Consider the following 9,574-nt stretch of genomic DNA (forward strand, 5'->3'; position numbering starts at 1 on the left):
CCTGATTTGGCCAGTTAATCCTTAATTTTTGAAGATTTTTTTTTCAGTGTCTTCTACGTAACCCTGGCTGTCCTGGAGCTCACTATGTAGACCAGGCTGGCTTCCAAAGCCTAAGCGGTCTTCCTATCTCTGCCTCCCCTGTGCTGAGGTTACTGGCCTGAACCATCCAGTTCGGGGTTCTGATTTCTCCATCTTCTCACCAACCCTTGTTAATTTTTGTTCTTTGGTAGCGAACGTAGTGCGGCTTCTCACCGTGGCTTTGTGTTGGAAAATAAAGGTTGGGAATAATTTTAAGGGTCTCCAGCATCGCTCCAGGATCAGAGATTTAGAATTGGAGAAGGTTTTGTGAAGATTTGCACACAGGTGGAAACACAGAACTAACTGGTATTCGGGATAACAATGCTGCCCTCTAGTGGGATAAAAAGGTAATATTCTCTCTGTCTCTGTTAGGTGACACCGCAGGCCATCTTGCAGAGCAGGTATATAGTGCCACAGCGATTTTTGAAAGCAGTATGTGTGATCTTCTCACATTGTTATAAGGGGTTCCTCACACAGCCCAATGCTCCAGATCACCAGCTCCCAAACTGATGTCTGTGGATGCATCCGACCTATGGCGTCCACGCTGCCTATCTGCACCTTTCCTGAAGGGGCCTTAAGCTGCTGCTTTTACCTTGAGAAGTGTAGACTCAGTTGGTGACTTCCCAGAGACCAACATGTTTAAGGATATCGGGGATCAACAGTATTGAGGGGCCTGGAGAAATGACTTATCAATTAAGGGCACTTGACTGATCTTGCAAAGTTCCCGAGTTCAAGCCTCGCAGTGGTGGTGCACGCCTTTAATCCCAGCACTTGGAATGCAAAGGCAGGCAGATCTCTGTGAGCTCGAGGTCAGCCTGGTCTACAAGAGCTAGTTCCAGGAGTTGAGTTCCCAGCAATCACAACGTGGCTCACACCCATCTGTAATGGGATCTGACTCCCTCTTCTGTTGTGCATGAAAACAGGGCACACATATACACGAATAAAAAAATGAGTGTCAAGGAGAGACAGTTGTGCTGATGTGGTTTGTGACAACCTGACACTGGCTAAAGTTACCTGGGAGTGAGACTCTTAACTGAGGAGTTGTTTCCATCAGACTGGTCTGTAGGCAAAGTCTATGAGGCATTTTCTTGATTGGTGGTTGATGTGGAAAGAGACAACCCACTGTGGGAGGTGCCACTGTGTGGTGATACTTTGTTTGTGATCTAGCAAATAAAACTTGCTTGAAGATCAGCGTGCAGAGCTAGCCACAGTAGCTAGCTATAGAGGCCAAGCAGTGGTGGCATACACACCTAGCACTAATCCTAGAACTCAGAGAGGCAGATGAATCTTTGTGAGTTTGAGGCCACCCTGGGCTACACAAGATTGAATCTGCCTAAAAGAGAAACAGAGCTCACGCAAACAGATTCCAGCACTTGGGATCATACACCTTTAATCCCAGCACTAGGGAGGTGGATACAGTACTGATATGGCTTGGTTGAGAAAGGAATATAAGATGGGAGGAGACAAGAGCTTGGAGCATTCAGTTTGAGGATTCGTGGAGACAGGATCTTACTCACTTTGGTCTGAAGATTTAGTAGAGGTAAAAGATCTTCCTAGTAACTGGCTCTCTGATCTTTAAGTATTTACCATGATATCTGACTTCAGGTTTTTATTTAGTAAGACCAATTAGAGTTCAGGCTACACCACCCTGGCAAGTGGTCCTGGGAGGTATAAGGAACTGGACTGAACAAGGCATAAGGAGGAAGCCAGTAATTAGCTCTCTCCTCCATGGCTTCTGAATCAGTTCCTGCCCCAGACCCTGCTTGAGTTACTGCTCTGACTTCCCTGGATGATGGACTACAATCCTTAAAATGAAATAACCTCTAGCCTTCCCAACTTGCTTTCGGTTATTGTTTCAGTTACTGTTCTGTTGCTGTAGAGAGAAGCCACGACTAAGGCAGCTCCCATAAAAGAGAGCATTTAGTCAGGGGCTTGCTTACAGTTTGTGAGGGGTAGTCAGTGGTCATCATGGCAAGCAGTGTGGCAGTGGGCACATGTGGTGCTGGAGAAGTAGCTGGGAGATCACATCTGATCCACAAGTTGCAGGCACAGAAGCAGAGAGAGAGAGAGAAGAGAGGACCTGGGCTGGGCTTTTGAAACCTCTTAAACCCTTTAAATCTTTGAAACCTCTCAGGGACACACCTTACAAAGTCACACTTACTAATCCTTTTCAAACAGTTCCAGTAATTGGGGACCAAGTATATGAGCCTATGGGGAGCATTCTCATTTAAACTACCAAAGTCATGATGTTTGTCATACCAATAAAAAAACCATGACAGCAGTATTTCCAGATATGTTGGGACTCACCTTTTTTTTCTACCTCATATTTTGTTTTATTCTCTCCTGCCTATTCCAAATCCTCTTTGTCCCTTGAAGAATTTCTTGTAGGACCCTCTTATCACATTCACAATAGAAGGTAATATCCATTCTCCCAAGTCTCCTCTGTATCTTGGATCTCATAGCCTACAAACAGGTTTAGCAAACTACCTCTAGAATTGACTTATCTTTTTAAAAAGGATTATTTATTTCATGTATGAGTGCTATACTTCTACTTCTACTGTATGTCAGAAGAGGGCATCAGATTCCACTTTATATGGCTATGGTTGTGAGTCATCCTGTGATTGCTGGGAATTAAACTCATGTCCTCTGGAAGAGCAATTGGTGCTCTTAACCACTGAGCCATCTCTCCAGCCCCTAGAATTGACTTCTTTTCCTTCATCTTGTTTTCCTTTTTTCATTTAAACTTTTTATTACATTTATATATTTTTGTGTATGCATTTATGTGACACACACACACACACCACACACACACACACACACACACACACACACACACACACACACGTTGAGCTCATCCTGCCCATGCCACACAATGTGTGTATGGAGGTCAAAAGACAGCTGGAAGGAGTTATTTCCTTTTACCATTAGGGTCCTGGGGATCAAACTCAGGTTGTAAGACTGGAATACAAGTGCCTTTACTCATTTCACAGTCTAACCAGTCCATTTTCCTTTCATCCTCCCCACTTGTCTCCCTGCTTTCTCCTCCCTCCCCCTCTCTCTCTGAGACAGGGTCTCATGTATCCTAGGCTACCCTTAAACTTTCTATAAGCAGAAGACACCCTTGGACTGCCAATCCTCCTGCCTACACCTCCCAAGTTCTGGGACTACAGACAAGAATCACCATGTCTAACTAGATTGGCTAGATCTGTCAGGTGCTCCTTGTCTGTCACCACTTGATAACAAATGTTATGTCAAGACTCTGACATCAAGAAAGCTGCCACCAGATGTGGACTCAATATTATACCAGAAAAATGAGCCAAAAATCATTTCCTTATAGGTCACTAGGTCTGTGGTATTGTGCAATTAACAAAAAAGGAAGCACTTTGAGGCCTAAGAGGACACCTGAACTCCTGAATTCTCCTTCTAGTCATAATTCATGGAATGTAGAGAGAATTTGAATTGATGCTAAATATGGATGTCTTTTTACTTATTTCAAGCTTATGCTCATGCCCCCACTTTCTCTTTTTTCTTTCCCTCACTCCTTCCCTCCCTCAGTCCTTTCAAGGTCTTATATAACCCAGACTAACCTAGAACTCACTATATTGTAGGTGAAGGTGGCCTTGAGCTTCTTATTCTCTCACTTCTACTTTGTATGTACCACCACACTGTTTCTGTGAAACAGGTGCTAGATCCTCAGAATTTATGCGTTAGGCAGGCACTTTGACAACTTAGCTATATTCTCAGTCCAATGGCATATTTCTTATGAGAATCCTTCAGGAAGACTATGTGTATGAAAAGCAACTGGTTTAGCTTGTGTGCATCCATCCTCTAGCTCAGACAGCAGCAGCACTTGGAAAAAGCCACATGAACCTATAGATTCTGACCATGGTGCTGAACTCAGAGCCGAATGCCAGCATATCAATCAGCACTGTGGACAGCAACCAGGAAAAAAAAAAAACGATTCTCTTGAGGCTTCATTCTGATGAGAAAACTATTAGGGAAGGTATCTAGACTTTGGGCATATTCAGGGAAGGATTCAGAATTTAGCAGGAAGTGAAGAATCTTAAGACATTGATGAGGTCCAGATAGGTCAAAAGATACTGCTCTGCTCCAGGCCGAGTGACAGAAGGGTAACAGGGAAGATGTGGGCTTGGATTAGTCTAGACAGTACATCTTCTCACAGTGCCTATGAGTGTACAATACATGTAATAAGAATGTTTATAACAATTAGACTTTAATTTATTTTTTTAATTTTTAAAATTTTATTGATATTTATTGAGCTCTACATTTTTCTCTGCTCCCCTCCCTGCCTCTCCTCTCCCTCTTCAACCTTCCCTCAAGGTCTCCATGCTCCCAATTTACTCAGGAGATCTTGCCTTTTTCTACTTTCTACTTCCCATGTAGATTAGATCTATGGATGTCTCAGTATCTGCATTGTTGTCTAGATTCTCTAGGATTGTGGTCTGTAGGCTGGCTTTCTTTGCTTTACATTTAAAAACCACCTGTAAGTGAGTACATGTGATAATTGTCTTTCTGTGTCTGGGTTACCTCACTCAAAATAAACACATCAGACTTTTGTCAGCTTGTAATGTTGAGATCTTGTAGTAGAAAAACTGTGATAGGCTCATGGCATCCCATACCATCCATGGATTATGGATTATATAAGAAGGGCATGTCTTTCTTTCTTTCTTTCTTTCTTTCTTTCTTTCTTTCTTTCTTTCTTTCTTTCTTTCCTTCCTTCCTTCCTCCCTCGCTCCCTCACTCCCTCCCTCCCTCCCTCGCTCCCTCGCTCCCTCCCTCCCTCCCTCCCTCCCTCCCTCCCTTCTTCCTCCTTCCTTCCTTCCTTCCTTTATTTCAAATTTCCACCTCTTCCCATCCTTCCATTTCCCCCCTCCCCCACTCCCTCTCCTCCTCCCTCTCCGGTCCTAAGAGAAGTCAGGGTTCCCTGCCCTGTGGGAAGTCCAAGGCCCTCCTCCCTCCATCCAGGTCTAGGAAGGTGTGCATTCAAACAGACTAGGATCCCAAAAAGCCATTACAGGCAGTAGAATCAAAATCCTGTGTCATTATCATTAGCTTCTCAGTCAACCCCCATTGTCAACCATGTTCAGAGAGTCTGGTTTGATCACATGCTCATTCAGTCCCAGTCCAGCTGGCTTTGGTGAGCTCCCATTAGATCAGTCCAACCGTCTCCGTGGGTGGATGCAGCCCTCGTGGTCCTGACTTCCTTGCTCATGTTCTTCATCCTTCTGCTCTTCATCTGGGCCTTGGGAACTCAGACCAGTTCTCCAATGTGGGTCTCTGTCTCTATCTCCATCCATTGCCAGATGAAGGTTGTATGGTAATATGCAAGATATTCATCAGTGTGGCTATGGGAGAAGGCCAGTTCAGGCACCCTTTCCTCTGCTGCCCAAGGACCTAGCTGGGGAAATCCCTTTGGACACCTGGGAACCCCTCTAAAGGCAAGTCTCTTGCCAACCCTAAAATGGATCCCTTAGTTAAGATATCATCTTTCCTGCTCCTATATCCACCCTTCCTCCATCTCAACCATCCCATTCCCCAAAGCTTTCTCCTCAATCCTCTCAAGAAGGGCACATTTGCTAGGAGTGAGATATGTAAAGTTTTTTTTAAAGGTTTATATATATATTTATTTATATTTATTTTTTAAATTACTTATTTATTTATATTTTATGTACATTGGTGTTTTGCCATGAGTGTTGGGTCTCCTGAAACTAGAATTACAGACAGTTGTGTGCTGCCATGTGGGTGCTGGGACTTGAACCCAGGTCCTCTGGAAGAGCAGTCAATGCTCTTAACCACTGAGCCATTTCTCTAGCCCTTATTTATTTATTTTATGTATACAATTACTCTATCTGTATGTACATCTGTAGACCAGAGGAGAGCATCCAATCTCATGATATGTGATTCTGAGTAACCATATGGTTGCTGGGAATTGAACTAAGGACTTCTGGAAGAGCACCCAGTGCTCTTAAACTCTGAGCCACTTCACCAGCCCCCAGAATATGTAAAATTTAAGAGAACTTTTTTGGTGTTCTAGCTGTAATGATCCATTCTAATTCTTTAAGAGACAAGTCATGCCCACTCCTTGCCTTGTCCAATGAGACAGACAGATCTTCCTTCCTGCTTGCAGCCTGAGTCTCTTCTTTTTCATCTCTCTTGAAGAGGCAGCTTCTCTCTCTCTCTCTCTCTCTCTCTCTCTCTCTCTCTCTCTCTCTCTCTGCCTCTCTGCTGTTCTCCCTTTCTCCCTTCTCCTCCATAACCCTCTAAATAAATGCATGGCATGCCTATCCATGTCTCTGTCTCTCGCCTGCCACATGTTTCCCTGCTTGGGACCAGCCACCTTCAAAGACCTGCGGTGTGGTCTCATGGCATGTTCATCCTTCTGTTTCTCCTTGTGGCCTGTTGCAACCACTTGGGGAACTGTGCCATACCTGCCTGGGACTGGCTGCTCTCAGAACATGCTGGACCCGCTGTTCACTACCTGCTCCCACATGGCCCACTGCTGTTGCTCATGACCTGCAACATTTCAATCACTGCTGCCCACCGGGGATCTGCAGCATATTTTTATTAATACATTACATTTGTTGCCATGAGACTCAGGGAGAGCGGGTGTTGGTGGGTCCACCTTTAATTGGAGGTGTGACTAGAAAGGCATCCTGTTCATTGTCATCCTGGAAATGCCAGGCATTTGTTTCTTGAGGGAGGTAAGAAGGCAGGTGTCTAGGAGGTGTTATCCCACATGGCCTGCTGCCTGCTGCCACTCAGGGACCTGCAGTGTTTCTATCACTGCAGCTACTTGAGGATCCACAGCATTTTTAATTAATCCATTTCAGTAGCTGCATGTCAATCACCATGTTTCTGTAAATGATGTCTTGAATGTGCTTCTGTAAGTGACTTCAAGCAACTCATTAGTTTCCCAAGCTGGACTGGCACAGAATCCTTTCTTTGGTCTGTAAATTGCATAACTGGATTGAATAGTTTTTTAAATTCTCTTATATTTTTCATCTATGTTTGTCATACTTAGACTAATCAGGTTCTTTAGATACATAGGGATTGTATTCTACATAGATAGGTAATCTTCAACTACTTCAAAGAGCTGTAGAATATAGCATTTAAATAACTTAGGGTTTTGTTGCCACAAGACACAATTGCTCCTGGCAACACCAATTCCTAAGAGAATGTTGAGCATCAAAGACACTCCACTTGAAGCTTGTTTTCTTCTTGGCACAGGTGGCCTTTGAGCAAAGATCTGCCCAGACCCCGACCACTGACAAAATGCATGGTGTCTGGACACAACAAGTGGGATACAAGAAAAAGACTGTCAAATCTTTCCCAGACAGGGTAAAATGGTTTTGAAAAATTTCCTGCCTCTGAAAACAGTCTGTCAGTTACTCTAGGCCTTAGCCAAAATTAATTGTTCCAATATTACAAATGAGACTTTGGGTGATTACACAGGTAGCCAGTTGTTTCTGTCATTTTTTCTGCACATTTTAGAAGTTGCTTCATTGCACTTCCTGTTTACTCAGGTAATATTATTTCCTTTCTCAGGTCTTTGATGGGGTTGAAGACTAGATAGTCATAGTTACTTTCCTCTCAGGACTTGGCCAAGCACTCTCTCTCTCTCTCTCTCTCTCTCTCTCTCTCTCTCCCTCCCTCTCCCTCTCCCTCCCTCCCTCCCTCCCTCCCTCCCTCTCTCCCTCCCTCTCTCTCTCTCTGTCTCTTTCTTTCTTTCTTTCTTTCTTTCTTTCTTTCTTTCTTTCTTTCTTTCTTTCTTTCTGAATTTTTGAGACAGGGCTTCTCTGTGGCCAAACTATTTCTAATACAAGACTTAGACTCCTTAAAATAGTAAAATTATTGAAACATTTAGCATAGGTTTCTTGCTTGATATTGTTTATGCTGGTTGTAATTTTAATTTTTATACTTGGTATTTGTTCTTATTGTATATAGTTTTGTATTAGGCTTAGAACTCTCTTATTTAAACAAAAGGGGGAGGTGCTATAGGAATTTCTTCAGCCAGTAGCCTTTAAGATACCAGCCTACTTGAGCATGGCCTCTTATACTATAAATGCTGAAGTAAAGCGTGTGCTTGCTCTCTCTTCTGGCTGCTGGATTTGGTTCCTGTTCCCTGTTTGTGCAGAGGACTGTGACATGTGAGTCTACCCCTAAATAAATAACCCTTTATTATACTCAATTCTGAGCTAGTGTGGAATTATTTTGCAACTCTCATCTTCAACTTGGAGGACACTTGCCATAAACATGTTAGAGTCTGGGACAGGAGAGTCCTCCAAACTCCCAGAATCCAGTTTTTAACAAGTTTAACAGCATACAACATTGTACTAATGTAGAGTACATTGCATTCAATCTAGGAGAAATTAAGTTGTGATACATCCTATAATAATACAATATGAGATGACTGAAATGTGCTAAATGATAGAATATGATTAATCATGTCATTAACTCTGCATTTTATGGATAAGGCACATCTACAGGATTGGAATTTGGGGGAAGAAGAAATAGAGCAGCATAGGAATAGAGGGATTGGGAAAGAAAATGTGGAGGAGGACAAATAAGAACAGAGTATGAGAGGATGGCTCAGAGTTTAAAAACACATACTGCTTTTGTAGAGGACTGGATTCAGTCTCAAAACCACTTGCAACTCCAGTTTCAGGAGATCTAGTGCCCTCTTCTGGCCTCCAAGGGTGTTCTACTCATGTGTACACCTCCTCCCACACACTCATAATTAAAATTAGTAAAAATAAATCTTTACAAAAGTAGAATTTCTTTCCACACTAGTTTGAAAAACAAATTAAAATAATATTCACTCATAACCAACAGCTCTACAGTTGTAGAAATCACAAACTGCACAGTGGACAAGCATAGTGTCTGCTTTGTGGATATGGAGTTATTTTGGGCTGGTGACAGCTAGATTAGATTATGGTGGTAGCTGTGTGTCACTGAGAATTTATTCAGTGCTGTTGAATTACATACTTCGAAGTGCTAATAGTTAAATTTATGCTTTATGAGCTATAGTCCAGCAGGAAAATGAGGAACCAACAACACATAATCTTTATAGCAGAAGGAGGTTTGCGTTAATTACTTTTTTGTTGCTCTGATAAAATATCATGACTAGAAGCAACGTATAGACTAAGGTTTGCTTTTACTTATGGTTCCAGAGGGTTAGATAATCCATAATTGAGAAGACAGCATGACAGCAGATTGTGGGACTAAGATGCCCACCAAGAAGCAGAGACATTGAACCTTCAACGACATACTTTCTCCAGAAAGCCTCCCATGTCCTAAAAGTTCCATAATCTCCCCCCAAATAATGTCACCAAATGGGAACCAAGTGTTCGAATACACAAGTTTATGGTAGTTCTCATTGAAACCACCGAAGAGGTACACCATGCTTCAGAGGTCACAACAATTAAACATTGCTTCCTTGGTGAAACTTTAAAAAACATTTTTTATTTATGTATGT

Source organism: Arvicola amphibius, chromosome 8, assembly GCF_903992535.2.
Source record: "Arvicola amphibius chromosome 8, mArvAmp1.2, whole genome shotgun sequence".
Lineage (NCBI taxonomy): Eukaryota > Metazoa > Chordata > Mammalia > Rodentia > Cricetidae > Arvicola > Arvicola amphibius.